Source organism: Lolium rigidum, chromosome 7 (genome assembly GCF_022539505.1).
Source record: "Lolium rigidum isolate FL_2022 chromosome 7, APGP_CSIRO_Lrig_0.1, whole genome shotgun sequence".
NCBI lineage: Eukaryota > Viridiplantae > Streptophyta > Magnoliopsida > Poales > Poaceae > Lolium > Lolium rigidum.
The window spans coordinates 131,570,020-131,591,718 of record NC_061514.1 but is presented as its reverse complement, the minus strand read 5'-3'; the positions used below and the strand labels follow the sequence as shown (position 1 = coordinate 131,591,718).

Sequence of the window (21,699 nt, the reverse complement as noted above, 5' to 3'; positions counted from 1 at the left end):
TCGGCCTTGTGTATCAAGTTTGGGCTAGTTAGCCCGTGTATCTTTATAGTAGGTTATGTAGAAGTTAGAGTTTATCTCGTGCACGGTTTGGTGCACGCCCACATTAGGAAGTCCCCTGGACTATAAATATGTATCTAGGGATTATGGAATAAACAACAACCAACGTTCAACACAAACCAATCTCGGCGCATCGCCAACCCCTTCGTCTCGAGGGTTTCTCCGGTAAGCACCATGCTGCCTAGATCGCATCTCGCGATCTAGGCAGCACGAGCCTGCCCACGTTGTTCATGCGTTGCTCGTGCTGAAGCCTTTTTGATGGCGAGCAACGTAGTTATCATAGATGTGTTAGGGTTAGCATTGTTCTTAGTATCATATGCCGACGTAGTGCAACCCTTGCGCATCTAGCCGTCCTTGTACCTCATCATGGGTGCAGGGGCGGCACCCCGCTTGATCGTTATTTAGTAGATCTGATCCGTTACGGTTGCTCCTTGATTCATCAAGGATTAGTTTAACATCCGCAATAGTTAGGCCTTACAAAGGGTTGGAGGATCCAGCGGCGCGTAGGGTGTAGTTTGCTGGCCCTAGACGGGATGTTCCGAGGATCAACCTCGTGTTGGTTTTTAGGCCTTGTCTAGGATTGGCTTACGATCACCGTGCGTGAGCGCGAGGCCCAATCGTGAGTAGGATGATCCGATTATGCGGTGAAAACCCTAAATCGTCGTGGATCTCATATGCTTTATCTTGATCAAGCAGGACCACCATATATTCGGCCACCTTGGACGAATCATGGGTGGATCGGCTCCATGAGCCGATTCACGGGATAACCTGAGAGCCGATCGAGGCTCGTATTTAACGTGTACGTGTGTGCCCTGCAGGAAACTAAGCGAGGCATCATCCACACCTTCCCGACCAGGTATAGGTCGGGTGGCACGCCCTTGCAATTTGCATCGGCGCGCGACCAGGAGGCTTTGCGGGCCGTCGCTCTGAGGGACTGGGGCCAGCTGCAGCCCTAGTTGTTCCCGGCTCTACGGTGTTGACCAGTCACTTCCCGCCGGTGGGTTTCTGACGTCAACACATGTACATATAGATAGATAGATGATGATGAGATGAGCATAGACATGGGGTTGAAAACACAAAGTTTTCTAGGCATGCCCACTGGAGTGAAAATCCAAACAAGATGTAAATAGCAACAATGGGCATGATTCGAAATATAGATCAAGAATCATAAGTCATTTGGAAGTGATTTTTGCAATAAGATCATTTAGCCTTGTAGTAGTCAAATCAAGTTGCAATTGAGACTAAATGAGGGGCGGGGGATTACTCCCCCTATGTGAAAGTGCAAATGGCATGTGACCTCGAAGAGACGTGCTTGGGTCCATATAATGACATTGGGTCTATTTATGTTGCACACATGGGTATGCATCATACCAAGACATGGTAAGATGACTATCCCCACATGTGCTATGCCTCTAAGCTAGATAGTTAGATAAATGCAAGAATATAGTGCAAGAAGTTGATTCAAACCAAGTTTTTAGGATCAAGAATACCAAGTTCTCCTCTCAAGTTTACAAACCGGGCTTCATCCAAAGGCTTAGTGAAAATATCCGCCAATTGGTAGGTTGTTCCCACATGAGTGAGATCAATATCCTTATTGGCAACATGGTCACGTAGGAAGTGATGGCGAATGTCAATATGTTTGATGCGACAATGTTGAACTGGGTTATTGGCGATCTTTATTGCACTTTCATTGTCACATAGAAGAGGCACCGTACCAAGAGACACACCATAGTCTTTCAAGGTTTGCTTCATCCATAAAAATTGAGTGCAACAAGATGCCGCGGATATATATTCGGCTTCGGCGGTGGATAAAGCGGTGAAGTTTTGTTTCTTGGGTGACCAACTCACCAATGACCGGCCAATAAATTGGCAAGCCCCAGAGGTAGACTTCCGGTCAACCTTATCACCGGCCCAATCGGAGTCCGAGTAGCCAATGAGTTCAAAGGTTGACCCCTTTGGATACCATAGCCCGAGAGTAGGAGTGAGAACAAGGTATCTTAGAATCCGTTTGACCGCCATCAAATGACTCTCCTTAGGAGCGGATTGAAAACGAGCACACATCCCTACACTTAGCATGATATCCGGCCTAGAGGCACAAAGGTAGAGCAAGGATCCTATCATGGAACGGTATACCTTTATGTCCACATCCTTCTCACCGTCACATGAGCCAAGTTGCCCCTTTACGGGCATGGGTGTCTTCATTGGGCTTGCATTGGTCATGTTGAACTTCTTGAGCATGTCCTTCACATACTTTTCTTGTGAGATGAAGGTGCCTTTTGCAAGTTGCCTCACTTGGAAGCCTAGGAAAAACTTCAACTCCCCCATCATGGACATCTCAAATTTCCTAGTCATCAATAGCTCAAAAGCTTTGTTATGATTGGGGTTAGTTCCACCAAATATAATATCATCAACATATATTTGACATATAAACAAGCCACCCCCTTTAACCCGCTTGGTGAAAAGGGTGGAATCGACCGTACCCATGCAAAACCCATCTTGTATAGAAAATCCCTAAGGAACTCATACCAAGCACGTGGAGCTTGCTTGAGACCGTAGAGTGCCTTATGGAGTAAATACACATGGTTGGGTCGGCATAGGTCTTCGAAACCCGGGGGTTGAGCTACATATGCGGTTTCTTTTAGAGGACCATTCAAAAATGCACTTTTCACATCCATTTGGTATAGTTTGAAATTGTGGAAATATGCAAATGCAAGCAAAAGACGAATAGCTTCAAGACGGGCTACCGACGCAAAGGTATCCTCAAAGTCCATACCTTCTATTTGGGCAAACCCTTGCGCCACTAACCTTGCTTTATTTCTAATGACAATACCATCCTCATCTTGCTTGTTCTTGAACACCCATTTGGTCCCAATGACATTGATGCGATGATCCTTGGGTCTCTCAACTAGAGACCATACTTCATTGCGGGTGAAACACTCCAATTCTTCTTGCATGGCAATGACCCAATCCGGATCAACCAAGGCTTCATGTACCTTGAGTGGCTCAAAACTAGATACAAAATCATGATGTTGACAATAAGTCATAAGTAATGCATGGTGTCTACGAGTTACCACTCCTTTTGAGATGCTACCAAGGACAAGATCTACTTTCATGTCACTTGCCCTTGTAGCCGCCTTGATCTTCCGAATGGTTCCTTCATGATCAATGAATTCATCTCTTGCTAATACTTGATCATGAGGTACAACTTGAGCTTGAACATGAGTTGAAGATGTTTCTTGATCATCATCATGGTCTTGCTCAGTGGGTTGAGGGCTTTCTTCTTGTTCTTCGGGATGTGGCTCATCTTGAGTGGAGGATGCATCTTGGGTTGCACTTGATGGTTCAACTTGAGTTGAGCTAGACTCAACTTGAGGTGAGCTTGATACTTCTATTCCATCACCTTGATCATCACTATGAACTTCCATGGGCCGGATGTGTCCAATGCCCATATGCTTGATGGCACTAGATGGATCATCATCATTACCTGCAACACATGGAACAACTTGCTCCACTTGGGAGCCATTATCCTCCAAGAACATCACGTCACAAGATACTTCAATAGTCCCAGTGGACCGGTTGTAGTATCTATAGGCGTGGGAGTTCTCCGCATATCCAACAAAAATGCCCTCTATAGTTCTAGTTTCAAATTTACCAAGCTTCCCTTTATTGTTCTTAACAAGACATTTGCATCCAAAGACACTAATGTACATGACATTAGGCTTGTTACCTGTGAGAAGCTCATATGGAGTTTTGTTGTGGAGGGGCGGAGGAAGAGCCGGTTGGAGTAGTGGACAGCTGTAGAGATGGCTTCTCCCCAAAAGTTGTGGGGTGAGTTGAATTCACTCAACATGGTTCTTGCCATCTCAATGATAGTCCGGTTCTTCCTTTCAACAACACCATTTTGTTGAGGGGTATATGGAGCTGAAAACTCATGCTTGATGCCCTCATCATCAACAAACTCTTGCATAGTGTAGTTCTTGAACTCGGTGCCATTGTCGGTCCTAATCGCCTTGATCTCGGATTCATATGTACGTTGAGCTTTCTTGGCGAAGGTGATGAACTCCCTATGGGTCTCATCCTTAGACTTAAGGAGAAAGACCCAAGAGTATCTTGAGTAATCATCAACAATGACAAGTCCATACTTGCTCCCACCAAGAGTATCATAATGTGATGGCCCAAAGAGATCCAAATGAAGGAGCTCCAAAGGCCTAGATGTGGTGACGATACTCTTGATAGGATGTTTCTTCTTGAGTTGTTTTCCCGCTACACATGCACTGCATACACGATCTTTCTCAAAAGAAATGCCGGTTAGTCCAACAATGTGCTCACACTTTAGGAGTTGTTTAAGATTCCTCATGTTAACATGACCAAGGCGGCGATGCCACAACCAACCTTCGTCATGCTTGGCCGCCATTAGACATGTGGAGGGAGATGGGCTCTCTTTCGAGAGGTCAACCACGTAAAGGTTGTTCTCCACATATCCAACAAGGACCAATTTGAGATTGTCACTCATAAAGACTTGCACATAATACTTAGTAAAATATGAATTGTAACCGGCATCGGCAAGATGATATATAGAAAGCAAGTTATAACCAAGGTGTTCAACAAGCATGACCGTCTCAAGGCACAAGTCCTTAGAGATTGCCACCTTGCCATACCCAAGTACCTTTCCCTTTGAGTTGTCACCAAAGGTAATGCTTGACTTCTTGTTAATATCTTCAATGAATTGGTCAAGCACACCTCTTCCTCCGGTCATATGATTGGTGCATCCACTATCAAACACCCATTTTGGACCACCGGAGGAATACCCCTACAAAATCAAGTAGAGGATTTAGGAACCCATTGATTAATGGGTTCCCTAGTCATGGCAACAAGATCTTTTGGTACCCAAATCGAGTACCCTCTATAAGCATAGCCATTACGAGGACCAACATAGTTAGCATAAACATCACCATAATAATCAACAAATAAAGCATAGTGATTGTTTGGCCCCGTGCGATCACCACTAGTGGCTTTGCCCTTTGGGGCTTTGCCATCATTAGTGACCTTCTTGTTCTTTTCTTGAGCGGGCTTCTCTTTCTTGTAGTTGTTCTTCTTGTAGGGCTTGGGAACATATCCAAGTCCATACTTTTGATTGTTTGACCTTTGCTTACTCAAGAGGTCATCCAATCCCATCTTACTCTTGGTTGTGGTGAACTTGGCAAGTTCTTTCTTCAACCTAACATTTTCCTCAAGAGTAGTTGCTTGCTCACAAGCCAATTCATTAGGATAATAGTTGAGACCATATTTGGTTACCAAGGATTCAAGATATGTATTGGTCTCAACATGCAAAGATAGTTCCTCTTGTAAACGAACATGTTCCGCAACAAGCTTAGCATGCTCACTAGTAAAGGTGGTAGAGGAACTAGCAACATCTTTATCAATAATAGGATCATTCATTGATTCAAGAGCCTTTGAGTAGGTTTCTTGAAGTAGGTCATGGTTCTCTCCAAGTTTCTTGAGCTCATCCTTGACAAGCTTGTTAGCTCTTTCAAGGTGGTCAAGATCCCTAGTGAGAGAAGCATGAGCAACTTCAAGCTCCTCCTTTGAAGCATTAAGCTCTTGAGTCAATGATTGGGCCCTTTCAATAGTTTCAAGATCCTTAACTTTATCTAGTTCATAAGTTTCAATTTGTTGCTTAAGACCTTGTGATATGCACCTTTCGGTTTTTAGCTCTTGTCTTAGGAGATTGAATCTCCTTTCCTTATCATTCAAATGATATTCTAATTCCTCAATGGACTCATCCTTTTCTTTGAGAGAGTCCATCAAGAAATCAAATTTGACAAGAGCTTCACCACGAAGGGTGCATCTAACATTGTAAAGTTCCTTAAGCACATTTAATTCCTTTTGATTTTCAGCTTCATCATCAAGGACACTAGACAAAGAAGGCGGGGGTTCCATTACCTTGGTTTCTCTTGCCATAAGACAAGAGCCAACGGTTGTAGATGAGGAAGAGTCGTCGGAGTCATCATCTTGAGTTATTCTTGCCATGAAGGAAGAACCAACATCATTCTCCGTGGAGTAATCCTTGGAGTAGTCATATGTGAAGAGTGACCCGGGCTTAGAGAAAGCCAAGTCGGCCACACCGGCCTCCTTCTCCTCATCTTCCTCTTCTTCATCGGACAAGTACTCGGCCCCAACAAAGGCTCTTCCCTTGTTCCTCTTGTATCGGTCGTTGATTGGGTTTGGCTTCAATCTTGGCTTGACCCCTTTGATGAACTTTGGCTTGTCTACCCTTTTCTCATAAGGGCACTCATTTGCAAAGTGGCTCTCTTCATCACAATTGTAGCAAGTTCTCTTCTTCTTCTTGTCATTGAGGAGCATTGGCAACTTTCCCTTGTACTTCTTGGCAAAGAAGGCAAAGTCGGTCGCGATGTCACTAGTTGAGGTCATCTCCTCATCTTCTTCAATTTCATATTCTTCTTCTCCTCCATGGTCAGCTCTAGCCTTGAGAGCAAGGTTGTGTGACGCTTCATGGTTGTGTGAGGCTTCATCAACACGGTTCATTGCCATGAGCATTTTTCCTGCCTTGGCCATGTTTTCATTGGCGGCCACATAGGAGACTAGGTCATCGGAGTTCAGATCGGCACTCTTGGTCATAATTTGCAAGTTGAGTGCAAGGTTGGTATCTTCTTGCTTGACGAGCAATCATAGCAATGACCTTGGACTTTATGAATCCTTCATTCATCTCAAAGCCGTCATCATACTTCTCAGCACCAAGTCCCTTGATCCTTACTCTAAGAGCACCAAGCCTTGCATAGGCATCGGCTATGGATTCTCCTTCTCGAATCATGAACCGGTGAGCTTCTTGCTTTGCGGTCTCATAAAGAGATGATTGGATCAAATCGGTTCCCTCTTGGAGTACTACGATTCGATCCCACAACTCTTTAGCGGAGTTGATGTCATTGACTTGATCAAGGAGCTTGCGATTGATGCCACTTCTAATCTTGTCACGTGCGGAGGCATTGAGTTGACGGTTGTAGAACTCGGTGGAGGTCAATCGAATGGGATCTTGTGGCTCCCGGTATCCATGAAGAATGATCTCCCATAGCTCCACACTGCAGCTGCGAATATGGGATTCCATAGAAGATTTCCAATGTGGAAAGTGAGTTCCATCAAAATGGGGAACGGTCCCACTATGGTTTATATGAGGCATGGGTGAAGTGTTTCTGGGATAGTCATGGTTAACTTCATTGTAAGTTTCCTTAGAGCCCGAAGTCCCACTAGGGGCTCCATTAGCAGTTAGGTTCTTAAGCATGACAGACATTTCTGCCATTTGGCTTTGTAGTTCATCCTCTTTTTCTTCTTCTCGGCCTCATATGCCAAGAATCTAGATTTCATTTCTTTAACCGAAAGGTTAGAGTCATCATCTAGACCCTCGAATAGTTTTTCCATCTCACTCTTAAGGCGGTGAAGCCCTTAAAAAGAGTCCAGGCTCTGATACCAATTGAAAGTATAGAGATGGTAAACCTAGAGGGGGGTGAATAGGTTTCTACAGATTTTAATTCTTTCTTTGCAATATTAGGCTTTGCGGAATATAAAGGTGAGCCTAATGCAAACTAGGTGAAGCAACCTATATGAGGATACAACTAACTCGAGCACGAAGGCTCTCACGAGCGATTAAATCACAAGTAAGGAGTTCGGTTAGAGATAACCGATAGCACGCGGAGACGAGGATGTATTCCCGTGTTCCCTTGCTTTGCAACAAGGTACGTCACGTTTGGAGGAGTGGAGGTCCCACGAAGGATTCCCGCGCCACGAAGGCTCACCCTATTCTCCGGAGCCTATCCCACGAAGGAATAGCTCTCTCACTTGTGGTAGACTTTGAGGTAGCCTCCAAACCTTCACAATCTTGCCCGGAGCAGATCCACAGCCCGGATGCTTCCGGACTCCTTCTTGCCCACCTAGGGTTTCCAAGGAACCCTAGGAAGCAAGCTTCTTGATGAATACAAGGAGGAATAAGATTTGGCTTGGTAGAACGGTAGATCGGGTCCTCCTCTATCGTTTCCCCGGAGGGATTTGAGTTTGGGTGGAGGAGGAGGGAGATCTGAGGCTTTTGGTGTTTCTAACAATGGAGTATGAGAGAAGGAGCTCAAGAACAGCTTGTAGTGTAGTGCCTAACTGTCTAGAGGTAGGAGAAGGGCTATTTATAGTGTTCTTCGAAATATGGCCGTTGGCCACTTGCCACCTCAGCGTTTCCTCGACAAACCCGGTCAGACCGGACCAGGGACCGGACTGCCCGGCGCAGAGGCCGATCGGACCAGGCTGGTGACCGGATCATCTTTTCGTCGTCCAGAGGCTCCTCCGGTTGGCGACCGGTCGACCGGGCCGTGCGCCGGACCCGCCGGTCTGTAGGCCGGCTGACCGGTCGGCAACCGGATTTGCTGTGTTCTTGTGTGGAGCCCGGTTGGCGACCGGTCGACCGGGTCGTGCGCCGGATGCTCCGGGGGCGACCGGTTGACCGAGCTGTGCGCCGGACTGGCCGGTTGCTGGCCCGGTTGGACCGGGCTGCAGACCGGATTTCTGCTGTAGACCCCTTTTTGATTGTTGTTGAAGTGGGGGGTCTCCTTTAGCCTTCTTGTTCCTTTGATACACCATTTATGCCTCATTGCCTAAAACCTGAGATTATCCTTATAAACATATTAGGCCAAATACTCTAGCACGATGTCATTGTTATCAAAATAATAGATAAAGGTAAAATACCCTTACACATCTCGTTCAAACTAGTTTGGACGGCGTTTTCACGCACGAGCTTACTTCTAGCTTCACATTCCTAGAAGGATAGAAGACCTGCCGCTTGAACGTTGTCGCTTTTTGGATACAGAAATCACATCTCGCGCACTGAAGAAGCTGGCAATTGACGATTGTGAATGTATGTACTGAACTGATCCACTGACTATGACAGAGCTGGTAGAAATTAAAATAAATCAGATGTTCGTCTCAGGGCCGATCCTGAGATTTCGGAAGCCTGGGGCGAAACTAAAATTTTGGGCCCCCTCTTACTATAGTTTTTTTTCGCATGTATGAGATGACGAAAAATAAATACTTTAAATATACCCAATTATAGTATTCATATAAAAATAATAATGTTTACATGATACCTTAAAATTTTCTCCGCCATGTTAACCTCGCATCGAAGTGCAACACAAAGTGCTCGTGTTGCTCTTCAAAAATTTAAACACAGATCCTCTCTCTGATTCTATTAATTTATGTTCTTCTTGTCTCTTTTTTCTTTTCTTAGCACCGGATTCATGCGCCATAATCAGTTAACCTCGCTCCTACAAATAAGAACAACTACTAATCAAAATTCAGAACAACAATTAGGGCATATAGTAGAATTCTAAAAGATATGCGGCGGGTGTTCTCACCTTCTATGATTCTATCTTAATCTTCAACGTAGATTGGGTGATTGCCTGATTGGGAATTGCCGGACTGGGAGTCTGTGACTGCGCGCGGTCGCGATGGGCGAGGGCGAGAGCAAGAGCAGGAGCCGCCATGGTTATAGCCGGGACGTTTCGTATCGATCAATCAGGTCGATTTGGCGACGTTTTGTATCGATCAGTAGATGGAACTTGTACTTGCGATGAGTGAGGCCGGCCAGGATCGGAAACGAAAAGGAAAAAAGCCCAAAGTATAGACCCAAGCCCATCAAAAAATGTTAACTGTTTTTTTATGCGATATATAATAAGCCTATATAGAAAATATGGACCCCTAATTTTTCTTGGCCCGGGGCAACCGCCCCGCCAGACCCTCCCCAGGGCCGGCCCTGGTTCGTCTATGTCAAAGCAACCATTTGTAAACAGTCCTGGGACCCAAAGATATGGTCATAGGACCTTCATCACAGCCTAATTAACGTGAGAGATTTAACGCTGTCTGATTCTAAAACATTGGTATGTCTCTTTTTCCTGTTACCGACATGGAGCCACTTTAAATATTTGTGTTTGCCATGAATTATCTATATGGATTTTACTTAAAACTCATCGACAGATGAAAATGCCGTGGCATCAAGGGCTGCCCCGCAGTGGTGGAGATCTGTTTCTGGAGTCACCACTACAGGTTACCCCGTCTGAGTTCCGGTTCCTCTCGCCTCAAAAGGTTACAGCTTGTTAGGACTACTTTGGACAGCATGTTCACAGGCCAGCTAGCTTCTAGCTTCCCGGTCCTCGAGGATTTATTGATGGAGAAATGTTACCTGGTAGACACTGAAATAAAATCTTGCCTGCTCAAGAACTTGATAGTCCGGGAATGTTATACTGAGCTCGATCTATAGTGACGAGCTGACTATCACGGCTCCAGCTCTCGCTTATTTGGAGCTGGTGATCGGTGACGCTGCTTGCAACTGGCTCAGTGTTGAACTGAAGGAGATGTCGCCCCTTGTCAAAGCCACCATTTGTATACACACATTTCGCCATATCAAACATATCTTCGAGACTTGGCATAACAGCCTTCTTTGCAGTTTAATCAACGTCAGATATTTAACACTGTCCGGTTCTCAAACACTGGTATGTCTCTTCTTCCTGTTATTAGCTGTTACTGCCATGGCCTAAATTTTTTGATGTTTTGATTCTCTAATTCAGGGAGCACTTCACAAGGAAACATTGGACATCAAATTCCCAGTGTTTCATAATCTTAGAACTTTGCTGTTCGACGAATGTGATCTGACTGACAACTTTCAGATACTAGGATTCTTTCTGAACATGTCCTCTAGGTTAGAGATGCTTCCTCTGCAATGTTGCCAGGTACTACCTATCTTTGCAGTGATATCTCCACTGTGTCCCATAATCTAGTTTTGGTGCATCGTAATTTACATGAAACCTGTTTGCCCTATAGCTTCCAGAAGGTTTTGTCGAAAGGAAGACAGGGGATGGTCCGAATACAACGCCTCTAAAATATCAGGACATAGTTACTTTCAAGTGCCCGGACTTTAAGTGGAATGAAATCAAATATCAACAAGATGACAATGTAAACAAATTGTTTGACCTTTTGATTCGTGTTTGGAGGAACCTACAGAAGAATAATTCTACGATTAAGATGAAGAATTTAGACCCAGCCCCCCTCCCCCCTTTTTTTAACAGACAACCCCCTTTTCATTGTTTCTTACTTTTAGTTCCAACTGAAAAGTTGCATCCCCTCTGAGTCATATTGTGTGTAGTTATATATATTTTGCTTTTGATAGCATGAACCAACTGATGATCATGCATCTACTCTCGACTAGTTTTGGTGTGCCTATTTCAGTTGTATTTTATTGCACAAATGTACTACACATCGATAGTTGATCAAACTGTATGTTACTGATTAAAAAACCATAGTACTAAAACCGTACGTCTTACCTAAGAGGGAAGCTATGTTCTTCTGAGAAATGATTAGAATCAGCTTTATTGTTCAGGGTGAACAATATCCTTGTAGCATTGACCCATCCAAAATGAAAGTAGCTTATGAGGGTTGCCTGATGTCTGGTATAGAATTTTGTGTTGCACAATATTAGATACTCTTCGGATTGATGTATTTACCTTGAAGTTCGGAAAATTTTAATTTATACGATTTTTTATGTGGATGCTATTTGGATAGACCACCAAAATTCAAACACCCCAGTTTATTATTTCGCGCAAGAGGTTGGGCATGTGGAATTTTTCGTTTGTGGTTGCAGATCTTCTATTCCTTCAAAATCATCCAAATATCGACAACAGTGTTCGTGCTTCATATTCTAGCTTTATTTTGTGTGCTGATTTACATGAATCATGTTTACTGCCTGAAGGTTCCCGAAGGTTCTACCGAAAGGAAAACATCAGGAATCAATCAAGGGCACACAATAGTTTTCACTTGAAAGGTTTTTTTTAGATAAAAGACAGAGGTGCCCGACTTTAAATTAATAAAGCTCTCAGGTTTTTACAACGAGTACACAAGTGCTGTGGCATACAACATCGCCAAAGCAAAGATAGCTGAGGGGTCAGCCTCCCCAACGACGAAAGCAGAGAACAACAAGCCGAAACGGGGCTCCATCAACGTGTCCAGGAGAGACTATCCATCAGGCGCCGTGCTTGCGGCGTGAAGAAGCTTGAGCTCGTGAATCACTCTTCTTATCCAGACGTGGTTTTGAAAATAACATCAGTCGGATGTCGCATGACCTTTGACTCAATAGTCAACTTGTTACGAAACAGCCAAAGGGCCCATGATTATGCAATAAAAAGCATCCAGACGACGCGTCTAAATCTACCCGAAAAGCTAGACACAATTGCAAAGAATTGGGCAAAGGTTGCCGAGCACCAGCTGCACCCTAGCAGTTGACGCACGACGCTCCAGACAAACTTAGCCGGCGAGCAAGAGAAAAAGATGTGGGCGGCATCCTCCTCCACACCACACAACGCACAACGATTTTGTATGCATGCAATCGTGTACAAATACTCGATGCAACGCGGGGTGTCAACTAGTTATTAACATTTGAGTGTCCAAACTTGAAGTTTAGTGGCATTCAAAGACTCTTTGATCTTTTGAATGTTGTTTGGAATAACCTACACCGGACAACTCAGTTTAGTTATTAACTGTTGCGAACAATAAAACTTGATGAAACTAGTCGCAGCCCATGGTTGTAATCTTTTTTACTTCATATGTATCTTAAAATGTATTGTGTCTATGCCATTTTCTGTTACACTACTATTTTTTTATTTATTTTGATGACAGAACAGTCATCCACTACCAACTCATTTCTCGATAATTATAAAGTGTGCCTATCTGTTCTGTTCAAGCTGGCACAGTTAGGTATTGATGACTCTGACAATGTCCTGGTCAGGTATTTGTACATATCAACGTGATTATCCTAATCTAAGAACCCTAGAACATGAAAGTAAAGCTGACAACATATATGGGTATATATATATATATATATATGTATAGACAAAAGCTTTGGTATGTAACCAAACCACAGCGCTAGCTATCATTGTCGTCCACTTATGCGCCAAGATCCGTGCTAAACACAAACAATTTCTTTTTCAAAATGGACAGTTTCTATTTAGTGGCCCGATGCCGTGCTAGTCAGGACTGGCGGAGTCAGGAAACTGCAGGCCCAGGCTCCGGCCCACCGTCTGAGCGCTCTGTGCGATGGAGCCGTTGGGCTCGTCCGTTTCCTCTTGTTCTGTACTAGATTTAGATGTGCGCCTTGGCGCACGATCCCGTGAAACTCGAACCAATCTACATCTAAATAAAAATTTGCTTTATTGAATTTAGAAAACAAAATTAATAAGGTGAAATTAGACCCAACCACACAAAAACAAACGGAACAACAATACTTATATACAATAATGAAAATAGTTTTAAATATACTACTTCCACCGATCCGAAAAAGTGCCAGATAATTAATACAATTGCGTTTCACAATTAAAACCTTCTATAATGAGAAAATCCATCTTTGGTGACTTTTCAATTTCCTCGACACCAACCGGGTGCTGGGCAAGCTCAACGTGGATGGGATCGGAGCCTCCCTCAAGCGCCATCTTCAGATGCAGCCTGGGCTTTCTGCTAGTACCATATGGGTCCGCCATCTCGAAGAAGGTAGAGCCATGGGTCAACCATATCACTGGCGTGCATAAGACAGTAGATGCAGAACATGATACGTCACTATATGCTTACCAACAATGGCTTAATTGCACCAAAACAGATCAATATAATAGGTGGTTTAGCCAGAACTTGTTTCAGTAGGTTGGTAAAGTTGTAAATAGTTACTTGAATCAACTGGAAATTATACATGGCTTAGTCTAATCCAATCAACCAGAATCAATGAATGAATTCTAACAGCAGATCGTGGTACCAAAACACCTAAAATCCATCAAAGACATTCCAAGGAAACATGTTTAACCAGATATCTGAAACTGGTATTAGACGATTTAGATAGTGCAGCAATCAAGTATCCCTGCAGCGCTTTCAGTTTTAGCTAATCGTTTCAGCCATCTAGTTATGAAGATCAGGATTGCATAAAGAGCTCACCGCTGAGATAGTTAGTACCTCTCATAGCATCATGCCAACTTCATACTAAATCACGTGGGAGTGGCTCCATACCTGGAAATGTCAATTTGTTATCATCATCTTTCCAAAAGCTAGAGGTAATGAGCACATTCATGATTAGGACTTGGAAGGACAGAAGCAAGACAAAAAAGAAACTAACAACTCTGAATCATCTTGTGATCATAAGAAAAATAATATCTCTTCTTTCAATAGCATGATATATTAAAGAAAAGGAGCGCACACATATCGTACAATTTCAACCTATATGTGAATAAAATAAAAACTCGAAATTGTCCTCAATATAACCTGAGGTGCCTTTGAACTTTCCCACTGCTTATTCCATGCAAAGGATATAAAAGCATTGATAATTATTTAAGGGCAGGAACTTTATATGGTGAAAAATCAAATCAGTTATCATGTAAGCACGGAAGCAACAATAAGCCAGCGCAAATCCGACATGAGCTCATATATTCGTGAGGAAAAAATCTTCACATAATAAATTAGCAGCCACCAGTAATATAAACATGAAAAAATAATGCTAAATGGGAAGAAGATATCAAGCAGATACAGAGTTTCAACATACAATGAATGAAATAAATAAAACACAAGCATCTATGTCTTCTTTCGCCTGTGCTAATGCAAAAGACACAAAGAGTATTGAAAGAGGACAAAGCCGGAAGCAAGGAGAAGAATCAATTACGCTCTACAGGAACTACATTATTCTGAGTTGTCTATTTGTACGGATACTAAATTATATTACTCTTCAATCCTTTAGGGTCTGTGTAGGTACATACCGTTATTTAGTACTACAACAACAATAGTGTTCATCATACCTGAAAAAACAATGGCACACCGGATGCATGTATTCAGAATTTTTCCCATAGATCTGCCTATATGTCTTCTCTTGTTCTCCCCATGCAAAATTACATCATATATCTCAGCGGCTGCCAAAAAACATATCTCAGTGCAGAGTTTAAACATAAACAATCTTGAATCATTACATATCTTATGAAACACTACTCCACGACACCATAAAGCATGCTAATGAACATACATATTGTTTAAAGGCAGAAACAATCTTCACAAAATATAATAACCACTGCATATCAAATTAATATGTACTAAATAATATGACTATTTTAGTATGCAGCAGCATTTCAAGCACGACCAGAATAAGGATGATAACCTGATGGCGCTCAATATACTACTGCTTGAAATCACCCAGTTCCTTACAAAGTGCACAAGAATTGAATATCTACTGCAATAGCATCATGCCAACCATCATGCCAACCTCATACACCTCGTTGCAGTGGAAGGTGGAGGTATCGTACATAGAATATTAAGCTAAATAACATGGGAGTGGCTCCATACCTGGAAATGTCAATTTGTTATCATCATCTTTCCAAAAGCTAGAGGTAATGAGCACATTCATGATTAGGACTTGGAAGGAAAGAAGCAAGACAAAAAAGAAATTAACAACTCTAAATCATCTTGTGATCATAAGAAAAATAATATCTCTTCTTTCAATAGCATGATATATTGAAAGGAGCGCACAAATATCATAAATTTCAACCCATATGTGAATAAAATAAAAACTCGAATTTGTCCTTAATATAACCTAAGGTGCCTTTGAAATTTCCCACTACTTATTCCATGCAAAGGATATAAAAGCATTGATAATTATCTAAGAGCAGGAATTTTAAATGGTGAAAATCACAAAATCAGTTATCATGTAAGCATGGAAGCAACAATAAGCCAGCAAAAATCTGATATGAGCCCATATATACGCGAGGAAACAATCTTCACATAATAAATTAGCAGCCACCAGTAATACAAAGATGAAAAAATAATGCTTAGAGGGAAGAAGATATCAAGAAGATACAGACTTCCAGCATACAATGACTAAAATAAATAAAACACAAGCATCTATGTCTTCTTCCGCATGTGCTAACCCAAAAGACACAAGGAGTATTGGGAGAGGACAAAGCCGGAAGCAAAGGAGAAGAATCAATTATGCTCTGCAGGAACTACATTATTCTGAGTTGTCTATTTGTACGGATAGTAAATTATATTACTCATCAATCCTTTAGGGTATGTGTAGATACATACCGTTATTTAGCACTACAGCAACAATAGTGTTCGTCATACCTGAAAAAACAATAGCACACCAGATGCATGTATTTAGAAATTTTCCCATAGATCTACCTATTTCTCTTCTCCCCATGCGAAATTAAATCACATATCTCAGCGGCTGCCAAAAAACGTATATCTCTCAGGAGAATATCCAAAGCTCAATTGATTTGAATAACCGAGGGACTGAATAAAAAAGAAATATCATATTTGCAGTCTACCAAGAGAATATCCAATGATGGAGGCCAAATACTTTTATCTTTTACTTCCAAGAAAATAATAGATTAATAAACAACATGAGCGATCTAAATGGACTTTGAATATTAAATTCAAGGTGAAACTACGATTACGTAGCTAGTTACTATCCTACATCTAATCAGTGTATGTTTTTTTTGGTTCATCTCGATGTTTATCAAGCACAACATTCATATGTAATAAAGAAACCTAGCTTGCATTCCAGCCATAAGCAGAGGTATTTCAAGGAAATTAGCCAAGAACAGCAGCAGCACCAAGTAAAGCAGGCTAAAGCAATAATCATGCGGTACAACATAACTGCATTAGCTAGCAGATAGTAGTGAAACCTCAAGCACATAATATAAACAACATCTGAAATGAGAAGACTATTGTAAGGAAGGCAGAACTGTTCCTATAGAACAATCAGGGCCCCGTTGAAGGTCCAAGGTAATTTACCCTTAATATGTCAATAATAATTAAATTAAGGAAAGAGAGTATATTGCAAATATAGACCTTTTTCTTATGTTTTTATATTTTTTGATCCTGTGCAAATCATTCATTAAAAACAATGTGAAACCAACCTCTGGTAAGATAAAATTATATGCTTGACACTATGGAAAACATATTTATATAGCACATCAACATGGCAGACTTGGTGAAAGGCACAGCTCAGCGCCCTATCCTACGATTATAATCCCAATGTAAAAGATGTGGGGAATGTTAATCCAAACTTTTGATTGCAAAAGTGCGAACTCGCGAATAAATGTATAAAATACATGTCAATAGAATTGTTAACCCGGCTGATAAATTCTGCGCATCAACCCTTATTTTAAAGAAGAAGAAAATATTCTAAGAAGGAAGCATTAATAAGCATGCTAGTGTTAAGAGGCGGGTTGTTCAAACCATAGAAAGAACATATCATCCAATCCTAGCTTGCAATTATAATCCCAACGTAAAATTGCAAGGGCCAGGAATGATAACCCAAACATTACCCCGAACCAAATCAAACTGAATTGCAGTGCAAAAACCTCCTCTTCAGGTCATGAAACAAAGCATTGACAATATTGAAAATGGACATACATCGAGGATAAAGAGATAAAGAAAAGGAGCTTAGAAAGGGACCTGGGAACGGACAACATCAGTAACCATATGATATAAGTCATATGGCCAGAATCACCAAAGTAAATAATTTGGACTTATATAACTTTAAACTCCTCTCCCAGTAAATCCTTCGGTAACCATTAGTCAGTGTATATGCTAGCACTTTCCCTGCTGATCAATAATATGTCAGTACAACAAAGCACCAAAGAAGAATGAACAACATATTGCCCCAGTAATGTAAGAAATAAATTGATCAATTTGCATGAACTACTACAACAATAAGCAGTCCACAATTATTCGGTAGAACAAGAAATTTATCACATCAAAGAACACAAATAGAGTGGCTAAAAAAGAAAATAAAATCCATTTGCATGAACTACTACAATAAAATAAACTGATCAATTTATCAATCCCAACACAACACATTAGTAAGAATGTTTAAGATGTACCTTCCAGATTGATACATCTATTTCAGTGGAACCTGATTTTATTGGGGAACCAGGGCTTCTGGAGCTATTGTTGGAACCTACGGGCCATCCAAACTCTAGCTATTCAAAATAGAAATAAATTACAAAGGATGAAATCATGTAGAGGAGCTCGTGCAAGAGGGGTTCAACCTGTAGGGAGGAGGAGGGAGACGACCAATGGTTGATGTTGTCGCTGGCGCTATCCCATGGCAGAAACGCAAGACAAGGGCGGAGATTGTGCAGTGCCGGGTCTCAGCGGCATGTAAGGTTGTGCAGAGGAGGCAGGGCAGATGCAGCAGGATGTCGGGGCTCGAGGCCATGTAGCGGAGGCTGGGGACGGAGGCGGCGGGAGGAGATGAAGAGGCCACGAGGAGGAGGGAGCAGCACACTGGCGGAGCCCTCCCTCCATGTGCTCGTCGACGGCCTGGCCGGTCCTCCCCGCGATGTGACAATACTAACCTTCTGGTCTACCTGCAGTGAATTGAGCAGCAGGAATTACTAAACCGAAGGAAATTCAGAGGATGAACTTAAGTGATAACTGCATGGACAAACCGCTGAACCGTTAGAAATAACAGTACACTCAATTAATGTTAAATTAACTTAGAAATGTTAGAAATTCTAGTGGAACAATTTCATCTAGCTCTCAAGTCAACTGCGAGGATAAAATAGCGTAGACTCGATTAAATTTATTTTCAAAATAAACTTGATAAATATTTCGTTTCCTTAGTTCCTGGTGGTGCACGCCATCTCCTTAGTTCCTCTTATATCTTGAACTGTGTGTATGGTACAAATAAGTCAAATGTTCTTTGGTCTAAAAATGATGATGGCTCGTAGTCATTCATACAGAAAAATGAGGATGACTCGTAGATAGATGAAGGAAGTTGATGTGCGAAGCATTCAAATTCCGGCTAATTTATGTTGTAATACAACCTAAGGAAAACACTGTAAGGGTGTTCTCCCCTGTACAATGTTTCGATGCTAAAAAGTGTATGTATTGTCTGAAATACCCCAAGCTCTGGTCGCCTCTCCTGGCTGTTGGTCTATTAGGGGTCGTTGGAGTGGTGGACCTCTGTAAAATATTTACTATATAAATAATGAGAAGACAAAATTTCACAACAAAATGCATGCTAAGTTACACTGAAATAGATTCATAAGGATTTTTGGTTCAGATACCTATAGCATTGCAGTCAATAATATTTTCGGCCAATGAATGACAACTACTATATTGGATTTCTTTTTCCACTATTTCCCATAGATCAAAAGTTAGTTATATTTACTTAATGTGCTATATGCAGAACAAAACATCAGCATGGCTTGTACAAAAATAAATGCATCAACCACTTGGCCTGCAAAACCTAGAGCAGAATACACACAACAATTCTCAAGATTAAATAAGAAAACCAATGACATCAAGAAATTGAGATGATAGTACTTTCCTGCCATCGTAAAAGACCCAAGTGTGCACCTCGGCTACCGACCTCATCCCGCTGCTATTCTTTTAGATAGTCTTGCTAAACATTAAGCTACAAAGGGAGAAAAGTGGTATCAATACAGCTAAAAATCAAGACTAATAATGCTTATAGAAATAAGAACCAGAGAAAGCAACAATTGAAGACAAACGTGCAATTATATGTAACATCCGTGAGCTTGTCATACTCAAAACTAATCTTGAGAACCAAATTTTTCCCACTACGTAACTTGACATAACACCACATCAAAATCCTCCTTGGAGGTTTGGACACAATGCCTATTCTCAAAATGCAAGAATTAGCCATAGTTGTTTGCTTGTCATAAGAAATATGAATAATAGAAAACTCCTCGCTATTGTAGCTCATACCATGTCCAACACACAAGTCTGATGCCATGCCGCCCATGCGCAGTAAGCAGCTATCCTAACAGAGCTAAAATAAATAGGCATAAAGAAACACAATGAAGTCCCTCATAAGCAGATTATTGTTGAGGAGCTAATTTCATTTATTTTCTATAATAGATAATGGTTTACTAACAGTCCTAGGCCATAGATATTTTGGTAAACTCATGGTTCTAGAAAATATGTATTCACCAACAAAGAATGGACTATCAAACACAAGGAGAACCCACATAACCTGGAAATATTTCTCAGATCATGAATAGTACATAACATCATGAAACATACAATGAAATTTTCTGTGCTTTCTATACTGAAGGTATATTCAGTTACTAACAATAAGCACCAATTAACCCATTGCTCAGGTTAAACTTGATTGTGTTTGCAAGAGAGATAAATCACCTTGGTCTTCTTCTCCACCATACTCTTTAGCTAGAATCTGCTCTTCTTTCTCAGTACTGCGCATAGTGTGTTCAGGAAAAGAATTAATTAGCAATTGAAAATTAGAGTGCTTTACTCAAGATAAAAAGACCAGTACGCCAGAGGATGAAAACTATGAAGCACCTAAATAACAGACACGTCGCAAACCATCCTAAACCCAAGGGGTGCAGGTTGGGTACATAAAATTTCAAACTGATATAGCACATACAAATTAGGTCTGGGGAGTCTTAATCTGTCATTTTATTTTTAATAAAAAACTATTGGAAGCCTTAGTTAGTACCAGCACATAAAATTTGCAATGGATTCCATAAAGCTCATATGAACTCCCAGAAGTCAAAGTCTCAAATGGGCAGCACATATTACTTGAAACTTAGATCCAATTGATAAACCAGATTTTAACGTGCCAAAGCCATGGAAGTAGAAGTACTGATCATGATTTTTTTTTGGGAAGACAACTGAGGCTGGTAAATCAGATCGGTACCGAGAGATTATTGCAGATCGGATCGGGCCAGGGACCATGTGATCCAACCTCCAGGATCGCCTATTGCCGCGGCCGTGTTCCAGAGCTCCACACCTCTGCTTCGTATCCTGCTCTGCTGCTTGTTCGCGCTTGAGGAAGAACATAGGAAACCAGAGAGTATTACCTCGCATGACCTCAAGATTGCTCACGAGGCACCACTGCCCCTGCTCCTCGCTGGTCTCCTCCACCTCCTGCCCAGCTCCAACCCAAGAACGACCTCACACGACAAGGAGTGAGAAGGGCGAGTCCGGCGACGACGAAGATGCGGGGCGGCCGGTGCAGCTCTGCCGCGTCCTCCTCTCGCCGGAGAGGCGCTGGCAGACGCCGTCTCCAGGCGTGCGCTCGCCGCCGCAGTTGCCCAGGCGCGTGCTCGCCTTCACCGCCGGCGTCTCCAGGCGTGCGGTCGGCTCCGTCGCCCAGGCGCGTGCTGGGCGCCGCCGCTACCATGTTTCTTCCCGGTTTGAGGCCGGTGGCGCTCGCCGGAGAGGAAACCGGCGGCGGCTCGCCGAAGAGAAGACCGGCAGCGGGGGCGGGAGGTGGGGACGAGGCGGCTGCGGGATAGGGGGAGGATTGAGATAGGGTTTGGCTGGGGGCGCTAGGTTTTGTCTCGCACGAGCGTCTGTGTCCAACGGAGACCCACCACGTCCACTTGCCTCGCGAGCCTGTAGCCACAAGTGACTCACCCAAAGCTCACCCCAGGTAACAGACGAGCGGGCCAGCCAACCGCAGGCCCCGCGTGCAGCCGCATGTGGGTAGAATGGCGCCATTGCATAGCTTAATCTAGCCAGTGGGGAGCGACCAGAATCGACGGATGAGATGCATTGGTGAAAATATCCAACGATTCACGT

At 42.5% G+C, this 21,699-nt stretch overlaps 1 long non-coding RNA gene across 1 annotated transcript; it reads left to right on the top strand.

The window, feature by feature from the left end:
- The first annotated feature begins 10,550 nt into the window (after positions 1-10,550).
- LOC124674740 lies at positions 10,551-11,100 on the top strand. Its single transcript, XR_006993069.1, has 3 exons — positions 10,551-10,598; positions 10,674-10,835; positions 10,927-11,100. It is a non-coding gene; the product is annotated as an uncharacterized LOC124674740 (long non-coding RNA).
- The last annotated feature ends 10,599 nt before the right edge of the window (positions 11,101-21,699 follow it).